The 20960-nt window shown below is 49.2% G+C and overlaps 1 protein-coding gene and 1 long non-coding RNA gene across 2 annotated transcripts in view; both read right to left on the bottom strand.

The window, feature by feature from the left end:
• LOC147647224 (uncharacterized) overlaps positions 1 to 20960 on the bottom strand; it is a 188401-nt gene that overhangs the window by 158757 nt on the left and 8684 nt on the right. The window lies entirely within an intron of this gene.
• Positions 15242 to 16965, bottom strand: LOC147647225 (uncharacterized). Its single transcript, XR_015281658.1, has 3 exons — positions 16493 to 16965; positions 15811 to 15945; positions 15242 to 15524 (listed from the first exon to the last, which is right to left on the bottom strand). It is a non-coding gene; the product is annotated as an uncharacterized LOC147647225 (long non-coding RNA).

Genomic DNA, 20960 nt, shown 5'->3' with positions numbered 1-20960 from the left:
ATGGGAATATGGGAATGGGAATGTGGGATCGGGGAGGACAAAATTTGGGAACCTGGGAATTCCCATGGAAATTCCATGGATGGATCTCAGACATCCCATTCCCATGGGATCTCCACGGATGGTTCCCACTGCTGTCCCATTCCCATGGGAATTCCCCAGATGGATGTCACGGCCATGCCATTCCCATGGAATTCCATGGGCAGATCTTCCCATCCCACTGCCATGGGAGCTCCAATCCAGTTCACCCCCAACTCCATCCTGGCAATCTCCCTGTTCCTTGCCATCCCCACCCCCGCAACAAAACTTATGGGGGTCCCCCCATGACCCACCCAGCCCCCCCAACTCTTCTTGGGTTCCCCCTCATCCCCCCACACCGGGAATTCCTGTGAGTCCCCCCCGTGTCCCCTCCCCCAGGACTTTGGGGGTCCCACCCGACCTGTCCCTGCACCCCCAGATTTCTTCCACAGCCCCCCTGTGATGGTGGAGGGTGGGGGCCGAGTGCTGGTGCCCCCCTGCCTGCAGCAGATCCAGCGGTGAGGGCAGTTCGGGGGGTCCCTCAGCATTTGGGGTCCCTGGGATTTGGGGTGACCCCCTGTACTAGTTTGAAATCAAACCAGTGAGAGATCGCAAGTCAGAATTATAATTTAATAGGAAAATGATAAAAAGAATAAATGCAATAATATCAAAAACACTGACAGAGTCAGAATACAGCCTGGAACCCTGTTAGGGTGATGGTAGTCGTCCAGATGAGGTGGTCTTGTTGAAGCGTGATCCTCTGGAAGAAAGGGGGTCTGGTCTGAAAGTCCAGCAGTAGCTCCTGTCCTCTGGAAGTCCCGTAGGTAAGGGCTGCTGTGGTGTTCGAATTCTCAGCTTATATCCAGTATGGAATGCTTGGCTCCTCCCTCGGGGAGGAGCATCTCACAATGGGATGGTGAGTCATGAGATAAGGCCTTGATGAGCCATTAACAGAAAACAGTCCAGGAGGAAGTTATCTCTGAGTCATGCAGCAAGGCAGTGGTGGGCCCATTAACAGGGGACAATACAGGGGGAAGTTATCTTATGAGTCATGGGGCAGGGCATTGATGGGCCCATTAACAGAAGGTAGCCCGGGGGGGGGGGGGGGAGGCAGGGAGCACTGCCTCACCTGGTTTCAACAGTACATGAGGATGGTGATAGAATATACTGCAACCCAGGACACCCCCCGGGCCCCCCAGGATCTCCCTGAACACGCTGACGCTGCCCGTGCGCAGTGAGAAGGTTCAAACCCGGCACGGGGTCCCCAGCACTGCCACCTGCATTGCCCAGGTACCCCCAAACCTGCCGAGAACCCCCAAAGCCCCCGGGACACCCCAACCTCCCCTGATCCCAAACACAGCCCTGGATGCTCCAAAAACTCCCCAAAACCGCAAAACCCCATGCAGACATTGAGAAGGTTCATACCTGGCATGGGGTCCCCATGTCCATCACCAGCAGGTTCCCCAAAACAACCTTGAGATCCCAAATTCCACTCCCGGGATCGCCCAAATTCCCCCATCAGGACCTCTGTAAACCCCCTTGGGAACCCCCCAAAAACCACAATGGCCCCAAAACCACCCAGAACTTCTGAAAATCCCCAGGAACTCCTCACAAAGGTTTATACCCAGCATGGGGACCCCATCACCTTCATCAGCATCACCCAGGTACCCCCAAACCCCTCCCGGGACCCCCAACCCCTCCCGGGCTCCACTGCCGGAACCAACGGGAGCGGTGTTGCCCTTTTAAGAGGAGTTACAGTGGGACCCGACAACACCGGGGGCCCTTAAAGCGGCCATGGTAGAGAGAGCCCCCAAAATTCACCCTGGGGGACAAAACATCCCCTACAGGGGCTTGGGGTGGGGGCACCCCTAAAAATGTCACTTAAAGCCGTCATGATCCCCCCTCAAAAGGGGCTTGTGGGGCAGCGGCCGCACAAACACCCTAAAATGGGGAGGAAAAAACACCCCTGTAGTGGTGGGATCCCCCCAAAAAACCTGAAAAAGAGAAAAACTCCTCCTGAGAGGGGCCTGAAGACCCTGGAAGGGCCCTGGAAGAGGGACAAGATCCCCTCCTGTGCTGGGGCCTCCCCGAGCTGGGAACTCTCCCGTTCCTGCACTCGGGGGAGCCCCGAACGACGGCGGCTCCTGGGCTGAGCCCCCCTCAGCCGGGGCTGCGGGGGGAACTGGGGGGGCTGGGACGGGGCTTGGGGCTCCTGGGGTGAACTGGGGGACCCTCAGTGCTCCCACCTCCCCCTGTTCCCCTGTCCCGCCCCGTTCCCATTGTTCCCCCAAAGCTCCGCTGCCCCCAGCTCGGTTTGGGGGGGACCCAGCCCTTTCCCATCGTGTCCCGGCCCGGCCCCGCTCACCCGAGGGCTCCGAACCACGCCCAGGGACAGAGGAGGGACAGAGGGGGAGGAAGAGGAGGGACAGAGGAGGAGGAAGAGGAGGAGCAGGAGGAGGAAGAGCTGGAGCAGGCAGAGGAGGCTCCACCTGCGCTCCCTGCTCTCTGCATCTGCAGCTCCTTCGGGACCATCGCCCCCCATCCCGCAGGTGCCCGGGGAGGGGGAGCTTGCCCCAAATACCCCGGGGCTCCCTGGCTTTGGGGTTTTTGGGGGGGATGTTTGGGGATGGCAGGGCTCCAGAGCCGAGCCGCAGATGCCCCTCGGGGGCACCCCGGGGGTCCCCGGGAGGTGTTTTTGGGGGGTCCCGGTGGCGGTGGCGGCAGAGCCCCGGCAAAGGGGCCGGGGGGATGCGGGTCCGGCATGGCCGGGAAAGGGGTTCGGGGCTCCCGGTGCCGGCAGTGGCTGCTCCCAGCATTGCCCAGTTGCTCACCCTGTGTGGCTCCAGTTTCCTGTGATCCCCACGATAAGCCAAATCACTCCCAGTCATTCCCTATTAGAGTACAATTTGTCTCCATTTTATCCCATTTTCCACAGTTTTATCCCATTTTTGCTCTATTTTTTCTAATTTTATCCCATTTTCATAACAATTTTCCCAATTTTTATCCTATTTTTTATTTTCCCCCAATTTTCCCCCTATTTTTTCCTTTTTCCCTCAATTTCCCTTTTTTTTATCTCATTTGTCCTCATTTTTTCCCAGTTTTTCTGATTTTTTCCCATTTTTTTTTCTGTTTTTAATCTATTATTTCCCCATTTTACCCTATTTTTGCTCCATTTTCTCCCAGTTTTTTCCCCATGTTTACTCCTATTTTCCCCAATTTCTACCATTTTTCCCCCATTTTTGCCTCCTCTTTACCATTTTTATTCCCATTTTTATCCCAGTTTTCCTTATGCCCCCCCCCCCCCCCCCCATTTTTATGCTGGTTTTATCTCATTTTTCCACAATTTTATCCTAATTTTCTTCCCTTTCTTTCTCCCATTTTTCCCAATTTTTCCTCCATTTCCATCTCATTTTCCTCAAATTTTTCTTATTTTTATCCCATTTTTTCCCTATTTTTCCCCATTTTTCCCTATTTTCCTCTATTTTGCTCCATTTTTCCTCCCATTTTTCTCACTTTTCCCCCATATTTTTCTAGTTTTCCCCAACTTTTCCCCATTCTTCCTCAATTTCTATCTTATTTTTCCCCATTTCCCATTATCTTCGCCATTTAATTATCTCAAAAATTGAAATTTGGGGGATAAATAGAAATTTTGGTGGGAAAAAAGGGTGCTTTGGGGGCAAAACTCCATGAATTTGAATCACAGCTTTCCCGTGATTTTTCCATGATTTCCAGCTGGAAGGAGGTGTGGGATTCATCTGAACATTCTGGAAGCTGGAAGAGGACCAGGCTATCAACCTTCCCAAAAATTTTGACCAACTCATCTGAAATTCCACCTTTCCCCTCTCCCTGGATTCCCAGATCTGGAAATTCTTCTACAACCTCCCAGGCACGCAATTCCCAAAATTCCATGGAAAAATGGGATAGGGGGATTTCATCCTGTTCTTTTCCTGATTTTCCCCAATTTTTTCTCTCTTAGTTTTTTTTCTTATTTTTTTCCTGATTTTTCCCTCATTTTCCCCTGAATTTTTCCCATTTTTTTCCCCATTTTTTCCTGATTTTTTCCTCTTCTTTTCCCAAAGTTTTCTGTCTTTTTCCCAACTTTTTCTCCAATTTTTCTGTAATTTTTCTGGTTTTTCCCATTTTTTTCATGATTTTTTCCCCTGTTTTACCCATTTTCTTTTCCTGATTTTCCTGCAATTTTTTTCTTTTTCTTTTCTTTTTTTTTATTTTTTTCCCTGACTTTTTTCAGGTTTTATTCCCTTTTTCTTTTCCTGATTTTTTTCCTCATTTTTCAAACAATTTTTCTTGAGTATTTTTAAAATTTTTTTCCTGATTTTTCCCTCTGATTTGTCCCAATATTTCCCCTTTTTTTTCCTAATTTTTCCTGATTTTTTCCTGTTTGTTTCCTTGATATTTCTTGGTTTTTTCCCAATTTTTTTCCCATTTTTCCAAAGTTTTTTCCCTCACTTTCTTTTCCTGATTTTTTCCTTGATTTGTTTCCTTGATTTTCCCCAGTTTTTTCCCAGTCTTCTTCCTCTTTCTTTTTCTGATTTTTCCCTGTTTTTTCCCAATTCTTTTCCTAAATTTTTTTCTTGATTTTTCCCCGTTTTTTCCTGACTTTTCCCTCTTCTTTTCGCAATTTATTCCTCATCGTTCCCCGATTTTTTTCACAATTTGTCCCTGATTTTTCCCTGTATTTCCTAATTTTTTTACTGATTTTTCCTAATTTTTTCCAGGTTTCTTCCCTCTTTTCTTGATTTTACCCAATTTTTTCTCAATATTTTTCCTGATTTTCCCTTATTTTTTTTCATAATATTTTCAATGATTTTTTTTTATTTTCCTGATTTTTTTTTTCCAATTTTTTCCAATTTTTTTTCTCAAACTTTTCCTTGATTTTCCCATTTTTTCCCAGATTTTTCCCTTATCCTTTCCCTAATTTTTCTGGTTTTCCTCAATTCTTTCCTGATTTTTTTTCATTATTTTTTTTCTGATTTTTCCAGATATTTTTATCCTTTTCCATTTCATTTCCCTGATTTTCCCGTGATTTTCCTTTTTTTCCACATTTTTTCTCTGATTTTTTCCCAATTATTTTCCAGATTTTTTTGCAATTTTTTTTCTCAAATATTTTTGGTTTTTCCTTCATTTTTCCAATATTTTTCCTAATTTTTTCCTGATTTTTCCCAGGGTCTTTTCGGCTTTCTTTTCCTGATATTTTCCCTGATTTCTCACAATTTTTCACAATTTTTTTCATGTATTTCCCACTTTTTTCTGATTCTTCTCTTTTCCTTTTCCAATTCGTTTCTAGCTTTTTCCCAATTTCTTCTCAAATTTTCCTAGTTTTTACCTGATTTTTCCTGTGATTTTTCCTATTTCTTTCCAGATTTTATTCCTCTTTCTTTTATGGATCTTCCCCAGTTTTTCCAAGTTCTTTCCCAGTTTTTTTCCTGATTTCCCCAATATTCTTTCCAATTTTCCCTGGTTTTTCCTGATTTTTCCCCCATTTTTTCTGATTTTTCCCAAATTTTTTTCCACTTTCTTTTCCTGACTTTTTTCCCCAATTTTTCCCCATTTTTTCCTTGAGTTTTCTCTTTTTTTCCCCCCAAATTTTTCCTGGTTTTCCCCAATTTTTTCAAATTTTCCCATTTTTCCCAAATTTTTCCCATTTTTTTCCTGATTTTCCCCTGATGTTTTTGGATTTCACCCTGATACTTTTCTGGTTTTTCCCTGAATTTTCCCTTCCATTTTCCTTGAATTTATCCTGGGTTTTTTTCCGTTTTTTCCCCAATTTTCCAGTTTCCTTCACACTCCCAGTCTAATCCCAGTCACTCCCAGTCTGATCCCAGTCACTCCCAGTACGAGGCCAGTGGCCCCCAGTTGCTCCCTGGCAGTGCCAGTGTGACCCCAGTAGCCTCCAGTGTGATCCCTGGGACTCCCTGTCTCTCCCAGTATATCCCAGTCAGCCCCAGCACGCTCCCAGTCATTCCCAGCTCCTCCCAGTTGCTCTCAGCATGATCCCAGTTGTTCCCAGCCACTCCCAGTCAATCCCAGTATGATTCCTGTCACCCTCAGTGGGATCCCAGTCTCAGCCAGCAGGGACCCAGCTGCTCCCACTGGGATCCCAGTATGATCCCAGTTGAGTATGATCCCAGAATAGTTGCAATTCTTCCCAGTTCCTCCTGGTATGATCCCAGTTGTCCCTGGAATAGTCCCAGTCCATCTCAGCATGGTCCCACTCACCCCCAGGTGCTCCCAGTGTGGTTCCAGCTGTTCCCAGTATGGTCACAGTCACTCCCAGTATATCCCAGCTGCCCTCAGCATGCTTGTGCTCATTCCCAATCATTCCCAGTTACCCCAGTAAGGTTCCAGTTACCCCAGTCCAAACCAGTCCCTGCCAGTGCTGCCACTCCTGGGATCCCCCAGCCCTCTCTGTGTTCTCCGGTCCCACATCTCCCCAGAGGAGCCCCAAGGGCTGGCAGTCCCCAGCCAGGGTCCCCAGCCAGCCCCAGGTTGGATCTGCAGCCCCCAATTTTCCCAGTTTCCCTCTCCTTTTCCCCGGGCCGGGTTCCCCCCGTCCCCAGCGGGTGGGAGCAGCGGAGAGCCCCGCGCTGCCCATCCCGACCTGTCCCGGCTCCATCCCCGCTCCTGCCGTGGGCTGTGAGGGGTTTGGGAACGGGGCACCGAGGGTGTCACTGCTCCTGGGGGAGGAGGAGGAGGGATGGAAGAGGAGGAACAAAGGAAGATCAGGGAAAGGAGAAGTAACCACAAGGTTCAGCACTCCCAGAATTCATAGCCTCCCACCTGTGGGGTCATTATCCCCCATCCCACAGGTGACCGGGGAAGGGGAGCTCAGCCCAGATATCCTCGAGGGTCCCTGGGTTGGGTTTTTTGGGGGGGATGTTTGGAGAATGAAGAACTCCAAAGCTGAGTGGAAAATCCTACTTGGGGTGACATTGGGGGGTCTCACCATCCCTAAATGGGGAAATGGAAACAGGGGGAACTTTTCAGATTCCTGGCACTCCCAGCAGCCTGAGGAGGGCAGGGACTGAGCAGACAGAGGACCCCCAGTGCAAGCATGAACCCCAGCAGCTGGGACAGGGGGAACCCCTGAACACCAAAGGGGAGAGACCAGAGATGGGGAACTCCTGGGAGGCATTTTCAGGGCTGAAACTTGGTGTTTGGGGGATTTATATGGGCACCATTTGCCCAGTGACTTCTAAAGGTGGACTTGGAGAGAGGAAAGCCCCTAATTCAGTGTGCTCATGTGTTGTGTTTTTCCCCAAACCAGGATTTCCCATTCCCAAACCTTGGCCAGATGGAGAAGGCGGCTGTGAGGAAGAGGAAGATGCTCCAGGACACCCAGGCAGGTGAGGAGGAAGTCAGTGCCCCTTTCCCCCTCTCTCCTGCTCCATCTCCCAGCCCAACCTGGCCCCCGGCTGCAGGACAACCCCGCTGCCGACGCCGTCCTGCCGGGGACGCACTGGGGGGATCTCCTTCCCCTTCCCTCTGGCACGGAGGCAAATCCCATCCTCTCCTTGTCCTTCCTCCCCCAGACAAGGAGCTGAGGATGGAGACCAGGGAGGACAAATCCCCACGGCAGAACCTCGTGGAAGAGGCTGTTTTGAGCAGCTCCACAGTGCAGGAATCCAACGGGGAGGAAAATCCCCAGAGATCCCACAGGAGGAGGGGCTCCAAACCCATCCCAGGGTGCTCTGAGGAGGAAAGACCCACCCTGTGCCGGGAAGGCGGCCAGAGATCCAGCCGGGGCTCTGAGCTGGTGGTCCATGAGCAGCTTCAGGATGGGGAGAAGCCCTACAAGTGCTTGGAGTGTGGGAAGAGCTTCAGACAGAGCAACAGCCTGATCCGCCACCAGATGATCCACACTGGGGAATGGGCCTACGAGTGTGGAGAATGTGGGAAGGGCTTCAGCTGCAGCTCCAAACTCATCACCCACCAGCGCATCCACAGTGGGGAGAGGCCCTACGAGTGTTCTGAGTGTGGGAAGAGGTTTCACAGCAGCTCCAATCTCCTCAAGCACCAGCGGATTCACACGGATGAGAGGCCCTTCCGCTGCCCTGACTGTGGGGAGGGCTTCAAGCGAAACTCCCACCTCATCACCCACCGGCGCATCCACACTGGGGAGAGGCCCTATGAGTGTGGGAAATGTGGGAAGAGCTTCAGCCACAGCTCCAGCCTGACCATCCACCAGAGGATCCACACTGGGGAACGTCCCTATGAGTGTGAGGAATGTGGGATGGCCTACAGCCGGAGGTCCCAGCTGACCATCCACCAGATGATCCACACTGGGGAGAGGCCCTATGAGTGTCTCTAGTGTGGGAAGAGGTTTCAGAGCAGCTCCCATCTCCTCCAGCACCAGCTGATTCACACAGATGAGAGGCCCTTCCGCTGCCATGACTGCAGGAAGGGCTTCAAGCACAACTCCCACCTCATCAGGCACCGGCGTATCCACACTGGGGAGAGGCCCTATGAGTGTCCCCAGTGTGGGAAGAGTTTCAGCCACAGCTCTCACTTGACCCAGCACCAACGGATGCACCGGTAAGGGAAGCCCTGCGAGTGCCCCAAGTGCAGGAAGGTGTCCATGCGCTGCTCCGGCTCCATCCCCCATCAGAGGACCCACGTTGGGCAGAGCCTTGATGACCCACGTTCCCAGTGATCTGTGTTGGGAAGACACTGGGCTGGTGGTCATTTTGATTTGGCCCTAATTTTCTTTTGATTCATCTTCATCCCTTTAAAACAGACAAAATTGGGGTAAAAGTCTACAGATTCATCAAAGGCATCTAAAACATCTCTTTTACTAGTGCTTGAAGGGAATCTGGTATTCAGGGAGGTAATGGGGAGGGTTTTGGGGGTATTTGGTGTATTTGTCTCCATCTCTTGCCACTCAAGGAGATGAGCGAGTTCTATCTGTCACCTCAGAACCACTCAGTGCCATTGAAATCTACTCAATCCCACCCAAAATGACTGGATTCCACAGTCCTTCAGGGTGTGTTGCCTTAAATTTTAGCTTTCATATTTTTCAAATTCTGCACTGCCTAGGTTTGTAGTTTTGAACTTCCTATTAAGTGCTAGTGAGCTCTCTTCAGAGTAGGTAGACAAAACAATTCCTTTTCTAGCTTGATACCAAGGACAATTGTTACAAGTTCCATGCCCAGAAGCATGAACAAGGGTGGACTGAAGAGAGAAAACAAGGATGGGACTTCCTCATCTGAAGCTGTAATTGGAAATGAATCCAAATATGCAGATGGACCTAAACTTCTAAAAATGTGAGACCTCATGATCACTTGTCCATTTTTGTGACCATTTCTGGTCCATTTTGGGTGTAGCCCTGTCCAGGTTCTTGTACTGCCCAAGGTGTATCCTTTAAGGCCTTTTAATAAACTTTATTCTTAACTCTGTGCAGCCTCTGTTCTAGGTCAGCCTTCTGAAGGCATCAGGTGGAATGGGGTTGGAAGGGGACTGGGTGAAGTGGGATGCAGATCAGGAGGGGTGAGATGGGCATTGGGTGGGGCAGGATGGGTGGGATGGAGTTTGGGAGGTGTGAAATGAGGGAAATTTGGCTTGGGAAGGGGGTCTTGATGTCCAGCAGGGATGGGATGGGTTGGGGTTTGGATTGGGGAGGTGGGGTGGGGTCTGCAATGAGACAGCCAAAGTTTGGGGATGATGAAGGGAGCAGGAGGCCATTACTGAATGAGTTTTTGGATATTCAACGTTCCTGAAGAGATTTTGGGGCATCTCACATTTCTGAGGCGCTTTTGGGGCACTCCCCAGCTCTTGGGGTGTTCCTGAGAGCAGCTCCATGGAGCCCCATTGCCAGGGCTGGTTGCCATGGGCACGAGCTCAGAGCTGTAGCCAGAGTGTGTTGCCTCAGCGCTGGAGAGCAGAGAAATGATGAATGGCCCCAGACATCTCCAGGGTGTGTTTGGGGGCAGAGCAAGTTCTGCCTGTGTGGGGCGGTCACTGCTCCAGCCCAGCCACTGCAGCCTCTGCTCCAGCCCCAAAGTGGCTGCCAAGCCCCTGGCACCCCAAAAACCCCAGCTGGGAGAGGGAGCAGAGCAGGTGAGGCTGTGACACGGGTGTGACACTGACATGTGCCACGGCCCTGGAGCTCACAGCAGCTGAGATGGCGCTGGATCCAAGGCTGACTGTGGATCTCTGTCCCTCTCTCGCTTCTCCTGACTTCCAGTTTTCAAAATCTGGATAGCTTGAAGTTGGATGGGTTGGGCGAGTTGGCTCAGTCTGTGCTTAGTAAAGTGATTTCCTCTAATTGCATGCAGCTTTATGATTTCCCAAGTACCTCATTCTCTAAAGTTTGCAGCTGAAAGTTTGTTCCCCACCCTCCTGAGAAGTTTGTTGTTTTCTCCCATGCACTGCCCGAGGGGATGGAGGTACCTCAGGTCCCTTTCCAGCAGGGCCCGAGCGAGCTTGGGGCACAGCACAGGAACTGCAATGCTGAGCCAGGCCTGGCTGGGTTGGAGGAAGCAGAAAGGCCAAGCCCTGAGCCCAGGCCTGGCCCAGCAGGGCCTGTCCCTCACGGGTGGCTCGGGGCTCTTTGTGGGGCAGTGGGATGTGAGGGGCAGCAAGGACAAATGCCATCAACCTGCGAGCCCTGCCAGCCTCCTCAGGGAGGGCCGAGGGAGGAGCAAAGACCTTCCTGGGGCTGTGCCCTGGGCCAGGAGGGATTGTGCTAGTGGAGTTGACCCTAAATTTCTTCTCCCCGGCAGCTTTAGGACATGGAACATGAAGAAGCCAGAGCCAACTCTCAGCCTTCCACAGTCCTCCAGTAGAATCCTGTGTGGAGAGCAGCCTGGGAGCAGGGTTTGTGTGTCAGGGGAGGGGAATTCAGAGCCCTTTTCTCCGCCATGGGCTGAGGGTCTGCATTTTCAATGGCCCTGCAGCTGCCAAAGGGGCCTTTTTCACCCAGCTGAGAACAGTTCTGCTGATAGCCTGTCCTAAACCAGTTTTTCCTGCAAATTTGCTGATGAAGCCACATTTTTTGCAGCCCCAGGTCTTGTGTGCATGCAGGTGTCTCAACTGAAGGATGGAACAGCTCTGCCAGGTAGGAGTTCTCTTTTTCATGGTGGATTTTTTGGGTTTTTTTTAAATTATCTCCCCCTGTCAGCTGTGTGCAGAGCTGTGTAACTGTGTGTGACACTTGTCTGTGGCACTGTGGGGGTGGCCAAGGGCACCTTCCCCGAGCTGTGTGCAGAGGAATCCACAGCAGCCCAGGCCGGGGGTGCTCAGTGGCCGCTCAGTTCCGCTGACTGGACGCGGCTCTGGCCGCTTCCCTTGGAGCGTCTCCAGGGAGGGAACGCTGGGGCTGCTGGCCCGGCTGTGCTGTCACTGCCAGGGGAACGCTGGGGCTGCTGGCCCGGCTGTGCTGTCACTGCCAGGGGAACGCTGGGGCTGCTGGCCCGGCTGTGCTGTCACTGCCAGGGGAACGCTGGGGCTGCTGGCCCGGCTGTGCTGGCACTGCCAGGGGAACGCTGGGGCTGCTGGCCCGGCTGTGCTGTCACTGCCAGGGGAACGCTGGGGCTGCTGGCCCGGCTGTGCTGTCACTGCCAGGGGAACGCTGGGGCTGCTGGCCCGGCTGTGCTGGCACTGCCAGGGGAACGCTGGGGCTGCCCCGCTCCTGCCCCACCCCATCAGCTCTGCCAGCGCCTCCAGGGGACACAAAGGCTGAGCCCAAGGGTGAGAGTTGCACAAGGGGCTGAGCTGGCATCTGGGACCCATTGGGATCATGGAGTGCAGCCCCCGGCCCTGCACAGACACCCCAACAATCGCAGCCTGTGCATCCCTGGCAGCGCTGGCCAAAGGCTCCTGGAGCTGCGGCAGCCTCGGGGCCGTGCCCATTCCCTGGGGAGCCTGGGCACTGCCCCAGCCCCCTGGGGGGGAAGAAGCTTTTGCTCATCTCCAGCCCAGCCCTGCCCTGGCCCAGCTCCAGCCGTTCCCTCGGCTCCTGTCCCTGCTCACCTGGGCAGAGATCAGAGCTTGCCCACAGAAGCTGTGGCTGCCCCTGGATCCCTGGAAGTGTCCAAGGCCAGGTTGGATGGGGCTTGGAGCAGCCTGGGATAGTGGAAGGTGTCCCTGCCATGGCAGGGGGTGGAATGAGATGAACTTTAAGGTCTCTTCCAAGCCAAGGCATTCTGTGATTCTGTGATTTTGGGGGAGATGCTGAAGCTCTGGTTCAGCTTTATCTCAGCAAATGTCTGGAGCCAGCAGCAGCCATGGGTGGGATCATCTCCTCCTCCCTCTCGCTGTGGCTGTAACTCACCCAAGGGCAGTGTCATAAATCAAATTGAAATTTGGACAGCTAGGGTTATTGGGTTAACAGCAGTTTAATAACAAGAAAAAAGATGATACAATTTAGTGAACTGAATGCAAGAATACAATTTAGTGGATTGAATAGCAATTTGATATAGAAGGAATACAATTTAGTAAAAGAGTACCATTTAGTGAATATATTCATATTCACTAAATTCACTATTCAATATTCATATGTATGAATATATATGAATATAGCTTGCCAATATATATGATTAAAGCATGAGCAAAACTGACAGAGGTACGGAGAGGGCTTCTCACTTCACCTTCTATACAAAAGAAAGCAATTCAAACTAAACTTATATACTCTATGCTCATATATATTCATTCATGTTACTCCTGAGTCTCCTCCAATTTCTGATTCTATAATTTTACATCACTGTTCTTCATGGTGCATGCTTCACTTGTTGCTAGGCGTTCTTATGTCTTCTTTCGATGGTATTTTGGATGAAGGCTTGCACCCATCCTCATTGTCATCTGGATAACCATACAGGCTGTGTGTGTGTCCCAAGCGTTGTGTTATGTGAGTAAGCATTGTGCTCCACTAATTAGTCTTATATTTTATAATTTTCAGGCCCTCTACCTAAAGTCATTCCAACTTTATCCATCTCAAGGTCGATTTTGTCTTAGGGCATTTCTTATCTCAAAACTACATCCTGTACCTTAATTTTAACATGTAATATCTGCAGAGGGGTACGTCTGCCTTGTAACACCAATTCCCTTGATTGCTTCTAATAATAACTTTCCAAATAGTTACACTTTAGTTAACACAAATCATTTCCATTTATTACAGAAGGGTGTGAAAACAGGAGCATTGTTTGGTGTGGCCTCCTCTCTGCCTTTCACACCTTTCAGTGCTTTGAGCCAGCCAAGAGCTTTCTCCAGGAGTGCAATGAAGCAGCTGTTGCTGCTCCCAGCTCTGGCTCTTCCCAGTCTCTGCCCCTGCCTGGTTTTGTCCCTCTTGCTGTGCCCTCTGTTCCCCCAGGGGGCTGCCCCAGGCTGAGGGATCAGATCCAGGCACTGCTGCTGCTCCCTGGGGACCAGCCCCAGTTTGGTTGTTGCTGTCAGTGCCAGCAGAAGCGGTGGCTGGAGCAGCGGGTGCTGACAGTGGCCCAAGGCCCGGGGCTGGAGGGGTCCCTGGGCTGGGGCTGGGAGGGAGCTGCCCCTTGTTCTCCCTCTGCCTCCCGCAGAGCTGGGCCGGGCACAAGTGGGGCAGCAGAGCCAACAGGGAGCCTGCGAGTCTCTTGCAGCCGTGCCTGCTCAGAGTTTGGCCTTGGAGCTTCAGGTGGGCAAAGGCAGCTGCTCTGCTCCCTCTGCGTGTGCCCGTGTTCAGCAGTGCTGCTCCATCAGTCTGTGCCCAGCAACGGGGAAAAGCCTCAGCCCTGCAGGGCCAGGAGCTGCCGGGCTCTGCCTGAGCAGCTCAGCCAGCGGGAAGGGAGCTGCTCCACACGGGAACCAGGAGCAGAGGACGTGCCTTTTCTAGGACATGTTTCCTGTAAAAAAACAAACAAACAAACAAACAAACAAACAAACAAAAAGATAAAAATTACCCCCAAATGTGTAGTGAAAAATCTTCTATAACTCCGGAGTAAGAAAGAGGTAACTGATCTTTTGAAAAAGAGAGCTCAGCTTTGATTTTAGTTCCTTAGTTTGTACACGTCCTAGTGGAAAGGATCCATTAGCTGCCTTCCTTTACAGATTTTACAGATGTTTTCCAATATTAAGATATTTTACACTGCAGTTAAAGGAATAGGAAATTGAAATACATGTTCTTCATGACTGTGTCTTGAGTGTAAAAATTTTGCTGTTTGAAACTTGGACCTAAAGTGTTGCAAATGGAAGTGATAAATCCCAATGGACTGAGGGAATGCAGCTTTTCCTATGGGATGTGCAGCACTCCAAGGACTTCCTCAGTGGGGCTGTGGCTGCTTGGAGCTTTGTCCTGTGCCACTCCGGGATGTCATGAAATGGGACTTCACCTGCCACCAGCCCAGGTCACGCTCTGCCACCCCAGCTCCTTGGACCTTGTGTCCCCAAAGAAGACACAAGGTGTTTCTGCTGCTCCCCCTTTGCACAGATCCACAGAGAGCTGGGATTATCCCAAGTCTCGTGTCTCCATTGTGCCATATTCCTAAAGAACCAGCAGCCCATCCTGACGAATATGGTGAGTTATGTGGATGGCTGTCAGCTCCCTTTCCTGCCTAGAAATCCTGAAACTGCTTCTAAATGCTGTTCCCTTCAGCTCTTGGACACCTACTGACACAGAGCTGGGAAAAAAATGCCCTGGCCATGGCTTACAAGGTGAGTTCTGCCAAAGTTAGAGCTCTGTGGGAAATCTCTATCCATCCCTATCCTTTTAATATATCTGTATGTGGGGGTGTGCATGGATGTGTCTTGTATGGAAAGGAAGGAGTGTGCAAACAACGTGACTGACACTTTCACTCTCTGTGTTCATTCCATACTCATGGGTACAAAGATATTATGGAAACCTTTGAACGGACAGACCCTTCTGTCCATGGATACAGAGACATCCAAGAGCCCCTGGCACAGACAGACCCTTCTGTCCATGGCTACAGAGACATCCAAGAGCCCCTGGCACAGACAGACCCTTCTGTCCATGGATACAGAGACACCCAAGAGCCCCTGGCACAGACAGACCCTTCTGTCCATGGATACAGAGACATCCAAGAGCCCCTGGCACAGACAGACATTGCTGTTCTTCAGCCAGTGACAGGATGAGTCCCTGAGACTGGGGCTTGGCCTTCCTCGTGGTGAGGGGCATCAAGGAAGGCTGCAGTGTGATGGAGACTGTGATGGGCTGGGAACTCACTGGGGGAAAGGAGGGAGCAGTTGTGAAGTAAAAGGCAGAAGATGTGTGGGACAAAACTGTTCAGAGAAGGGCTGAGCTACAGCTTGAGCAAGATGAAAAATGTCATTTGGGGTCATCCCAGATGGATTTCATTTCAGAAGTTATGGAACAAGTTTAATTTTTGGGGGGTGTCATGTTTTCCCTTGGAGGTGGACACTCTGCAGACTTGAGCTGCATTGCCAAAATGCTCAAGTCTCTGCTGCAGGTCACAGTGTTTCTTCTTTGGCTGATCCCGGCCTGGTGCTGAGCCCAGCAGAGCCCTGGCAGAGCCCAGAGCAGCCTCAGCATCCGCAGAGCCCGGCTGCAAGGAGAGAAAGCAGAAACCGCCCGTCAGCTGAAGGCTCCTGTCCCCTTGTCCCAGCCAGCCGCGGTGCCCAGGCCATGCTGGCCGTGCTCAGAGCTGGGCCCAAAGCTGCCCATCACTGCTGCCTTGGGGAGCAGAGCAGGAGGGCAGGACATGTGCCCAGCCTGCAGCCAGCCACGGCAGATCCAGCCCCTCAGCAGCTGCCCAGAGCGGGATGCTCCTGTGCCCGCTGCCATCTCCCAAAAGCTCTTGTCCCACCCATGCCAAGGAGATGAGGACCCACCTCACACCATCCGCTGCCACAAGAAAAGCTGGTCCCAAACGATGTCCTCAGTCTTCTCCAAGGGCACGGCCCATCCACGCCACAGCTGGTCCCAAGCACTTCCTGATCCAGACTGGACCCCACCTGGAACGCTTCCTTTAGAAAAACAAACAACAAATTAATGAAAATAGGTTACAGACAAAAAGGGGAAACAAGAAAAATGGTAAAAAATCTTATGTCTGTCAGGAGCTTGAGGAAGACCCAACCCCTACATTCTAGGGAAAAACCCACCCATGGGTGAGGGAAGCCCATGCTTTCTCCCTTTCCCCCTGCACTGTCCCCCAAAATCACGGTGATCCCAAAGCAAAGCAGGGGAGTGGAGCAGCCCAAGCCCTTCCTTGCCTGCACAGCAAAGCAGCCGTGCTCAGGTTCTGGAGTCCCACCTGTGCTCCTGCCATGGGGGTTTGTTTGTGTCGGGCTGGCTGCCCCAGCCCCAGCCCGGGGCACGGTGGGTGCTGGGGGCTGTTGGCAGGGCCAGGATCCCACTCCCATTTCGTATCCACCCCAGCCCACGCCCCCAGCCCTGCCAAAAACCAGCTGGGCAGCCACTGAGGAATCAGTTGCATCTGCCCCAGCAAAGGGGAAACCTTTGGTTCCCGGCCAATGCACAAATCTGGGAGCATCCCCCTGGGTCTGGACTTACCTGAAAATTCCCTGTGGAGCCTGGCTTTGAAGAAGGTGCCAGAATCAAAGTCCATCATCGCCAGATCCCGCTGGCCAGGTGGAGGAAGAGGTTGTCATCCTTGCTGTTGTCCTCCATGTCTCCAGCAGCAGCAGCAGCAGCCCCACCTGGTACAGCTTCTCCAGGGGCTCCTTCTTCCCTGGGGTGACACCAGGCTGTCAGGGTTCTGCCCAGGGCCCGGCTGTCAGTGAAGCAGGACAAGCAAAACCAGCTCAGATGGTGCCCACCAGTGCTGGGCAGAGCAGCTCAGCTCCAGCACAAGGGCTGTGTGCTCCCATTCCATGACCCCAGTGCAGTGACACAGGCAGGACAAAAAAGTCTGGGTTTCTTTGCTGCTGATTGCCAGGGCATGTGTGGAGCTGTAACTTACCAGGTCCCTGCATAACTGTGCCTGTGGCTCTCTCCCTTCTTCTAGGGCTGATGAATATCCTGCATCCAGGGATCGCTGTAGGAGACGCTTTCTGGGGACGGTCAGAGACACGGCAAAGACCTCTATAATCGAGTTAAGTGTTAGAAGTTTATTTCAGGGCGTGGGGTAGAAAGAGAGAGAGAGAGCGAGAGAGCGAGAGCAAGAGAGAGAGAGCAAGAGAGGGCAAGAGAGGGCAAGAGAGAGAGAGCAAGAGAGGGCAAGAGAGAGAGCGCAAGAGAGACGGAAAAAAAAGAGACCGAGCTCTTCTATACCCCTACTTATATAACCTATACCTTTGAATATTCTATTCCTTTACTAACCAATCTTTCTAAGTATACTAATATAGTAACATTTGTGTACAACCTATAGAAATCGCTATTTTTGCATATTTTTAGTTATCTCAGGGTCCTTCAGACCTTTCCTTATAAGGCTGGGATGAGGGGTCTCAGCTTGGTTTTATTGCAGGAAAGAATGTGTTCTGGCATACCAGCCCGGTTTCTTTGAATTATTCAAACCGTGCTATCATTTGTATTTCTTCCTTAGCCTTTCTGGCTACAAAGTCATACTTATAATTTCTTTCTAATTCTACCTTCCCAACAGATCGCAGGACAGGTCTTCTAATGAGGGCCTGTCCAAGGAGTTCAGGGATAAACACCACCTGATCAGAATCTGGCAATCTGGGGAGAGAAACCACAAACCACTGGTCACTTGGAGAAGGCTCCTGTCTGCTTTGCCCCACTATTCCCGTGCCCAGGCCACGCTGGATGTGCTCAGAGCTGGGCCTACACTTTCCCATCAATTCTTTGTTTTGGAGGAGAGCAGGAGAGCAGGACATGTGCCACCTCCTCAGCAGCTGCCAGAGCGGGATGCTCACGAGCCCGCTGCTGTCTCCCAACACTGGTGTTCCCCCCGTGCCCAGAGATGAGGATTTTTCATTTTATTTGCCACTGCAGAGGCAATTTCTGTGATGGCCTCTGTCAGTCAATTCTATTTCAGCAGCAGCAGCTACAGGGCTGTGTTTGAGCACTGCAAATGTGACCTGTGTGGCTTTAATTCCCCTCGACTTAGTGCTCAGGGACTTGGGAGCATTTTGATCTGTACTGATCATGATGCCTGAAACAAAAATCCTGAGTTCCCTGTGACAAAGCACAGTGGGTAGCACTGATTGAAAGAGGCAATTGCAGCTGTACTGCTAAAATTCAAGTGGCAAGCAGAAGAGGGGCAAGAGCAGCTGGGATCTGCAATTGCCAAGACAAATGTAGATTAAATAATTTTGTGGGACTTTTCTGGAATTTGGTGGGATGTTTCAGGAATTTTGTGGGATTTTTGTGGAATTTAGTGGAAATTTGAGGATATTTTGTGGGATGTTTCTGGAATTTGATGGGGGTTTAAGAAGATTGAGGGATTTTTTTTTAATTTTTTGCAATTTCATGGGACTTTTTTTGAGTTTTATGGGATTTTGCAAAAGTTTAAATAATTTTGTGGGATAATTCTGGAATCGTGAGGAATTTTGAGGAGACTTGAAGAATTTTGAGGTATTTTCTTCGATTTTGTGGTAATTTGTTTAGATTTTGTGGGATGTTTCTGGAATTTGGTAGGTTTTTGAGAACATTTAGAGAATTGTGTGGGATTTTTCAGCAATTTGGTGGGATTTTCCTTGAATTTTGTAGGTTATTGATGAGATTTTCTGGGAGATTTGTGGAATTTTGTGGGCTTTTGCAGAGTCATGAAGAATTTTGAGGTATTTTCTAAGATTTTGTGGAAATTTGTTTAGATATTGTGGGATGTTGCAGGAATTTGTTGGGCTTTTGAGTAGATTGCTGCAATTTTGTGGGATTTTCCTTGAATTCTGAGGGTTTTTGTGGAGACTTGAAGAATTTTGAGGGAGTTTTCCTAGCTGCTTTGGAATTTTGTGGAGATTTGGTGGGATGTTTCTGGAATTTGGCATGGTTTTGGAAAGATTCAGGGAATTTTGTGAGATTTTTTTCTGGAATCTTGAGGGATTTTGAGGAGACTTGAAGAGTTTTGTGGGATTTTTCTGAAATTTTGTGGAAATTTGTGGCAATTTGGCGGGCTCTTTCTGGAATTTGGTGGGATTTTTTTGTACTGTTGTGGAATTTTCTATTATTTTGTGGGATTTTCAGGAGACATGAAGGAGGTGTTTTCTTAGATTGTGTGGAAATTTGTAGGGGTTTTGTGGGTTGTTTCTGGAATTTGGTGGGGTTTTGAGAACATTTAATGAATTTTGTGGGATTTTTCTGCAATTTTGTCATATTTCTCTTGAATTTTGTATGATATTAGGGAGATTTTGTGGGAGTTTTTTGGAATTTTGAGGGATTTTGAGGAGACATGAAGTATTTTGAGGTATTTTTTTAGATTTTGTGGAAATGTGTGGGGATATTGTGGGATGTTACTGGAATTAGGTGGGGGTTTGAGAACATTTAGGGAATTGTGTGGGATTTTTCTTCAATTTGGTGGGATTTTTCTTGAATTTTGTAGTATATTGAGGAGATTTTGTGGGAGTTTTGTGGAATCTTGAAAGATTTTGAGGTGACATGAAGGGTTTTGAGGTATTTTCTTAGATTTTGTGGAAATGTGTGGGGATTTTGTGGGATATTTTTGGAATTTGCTGGGGTTTTGAGCAATTTAATGAATTTTGTGGGATTTTTCTTCAATTTTTGGGATTTTTCTTAGATTTTATAGGATATTGGGGTGATTTTGTGGGAGTTTTGTGGAATTTGGTGGGATTTTGAGGAGTCATGAAGGGTTTTGAGGTATTTTCTTAGATTTTGTGGAAATTTGTGGGGGTTTTGTGGGATGTTTCTGGAATTTGGTAGGTTTTTAAGAAGCTTTCTGCAATTCTGTTTGGAGTTTTTTCTGGAAACTTGGTGTGATTTTGAGAAGACGTGAAGAATGGTTATGGATTTTCTTAGATTTTGTGAAATTTTGTTGAGATTTGGTAGGATGTTTCTGGAATTTTGTGGAATTTTTTCATTCTGTTGTGTAATTTTCTGGTATATTTGTGGGATTTTGAGGTGACATGAAGTATTTTGAGGTATTTTCTTAGATTTTGTGGAAATTTGTGGGGATATTGTGGGATGTTTCTGGAATTTGGTGGGGTTTTGAGAACATTTAATGAATTTTGTGGGATTTTTCTGCAATTTTGTAGGATATTGGGGTGATTTTGTGGGATTTTTGTAAAATCTTGGGGGATTTTGTAGCAACTTGAAGAATTATGAGGGATTTTTCTTAGATTTTGTGGAATTTTGTGGAGATTTGGTAGGATGTTTCTGGAATTTTGTGGGATTTTTTTGTACTGTTGTGGAATTTTCTGTTATTTTGTGGGATTTTTAGGAGACATGAAGAATTTTGAGGGATTTTTTTAGATTTTGTGGAAATTTGTGGGGATTTTGTGCGATATTTCTGGACATTTGCTGAGGTTTTGAGAACATTTAGGGAATTGTGTGGGATATTTCTGCGATTTTGTGGGATTTTTCTTGAATTTTGTAGGATATTGAGGAGATTTTGTGGCAGTTCTGTGGAATCTTGAAAGATTTTGAGGAGAAATGAAGGGTTTTGAGGTATTTTCTTAGATTTTGTGGAAATTTGTGGGATTTTGTGGGATATTTCTGGAATTTGGTAAGGTTTTGGGAAGATGTAGGGATTTTTTTTAGATTTTTTTCTGGAATTCGGTGTGATTTTGAGGGGACTTGATGAATTGTGGGGGATTTTTCTTAGATATTGTGGAGATTTGGTAGGATGTTTCTGGAATTTTGTGGGGTTTTGAGGAGACATGAAGAATTTTGAGGTATTTTTTTAGATTTTGTGGAAATGTGTGGGGATATTGTGGGATGTTACTGGAATTTGGTGGGGTTTTGAGAACATTTAGGGAATTGTGTGGGATTTTTCTGCAATTTAGTGGGATTTTTCTTGAATTTTGTAGTATATTGAGGAGATTTTGTTGGAGTTTTGTGGAATCTTGAAAGATTTTGAGATGACATGAAGGGTTTTGAGGTATTT

The sequence above is a fragment of the Cyanistes caeruleus genome, unplaced genomic scaffold (genome assembly GCF_971803275.1).
Source record: "Cyanistes caeruleus unplaced genomic scaffold, bCyaCae1.hap1.1 HAP1_SCAFFOLD_65, whole genome shotgun sequence".
In the NCBI taxonomy this organism is placed as follows: Eukaryota; Metazoa; Chordata; class Aves; order Passeriformes; family Paridae; genus Cyanistes; species Cyanistes caeruleus.
Note: the sequence above shows the minus strand (reverse complement) of the source record. Positions and strands in the feature narration are given on the sequence as shown.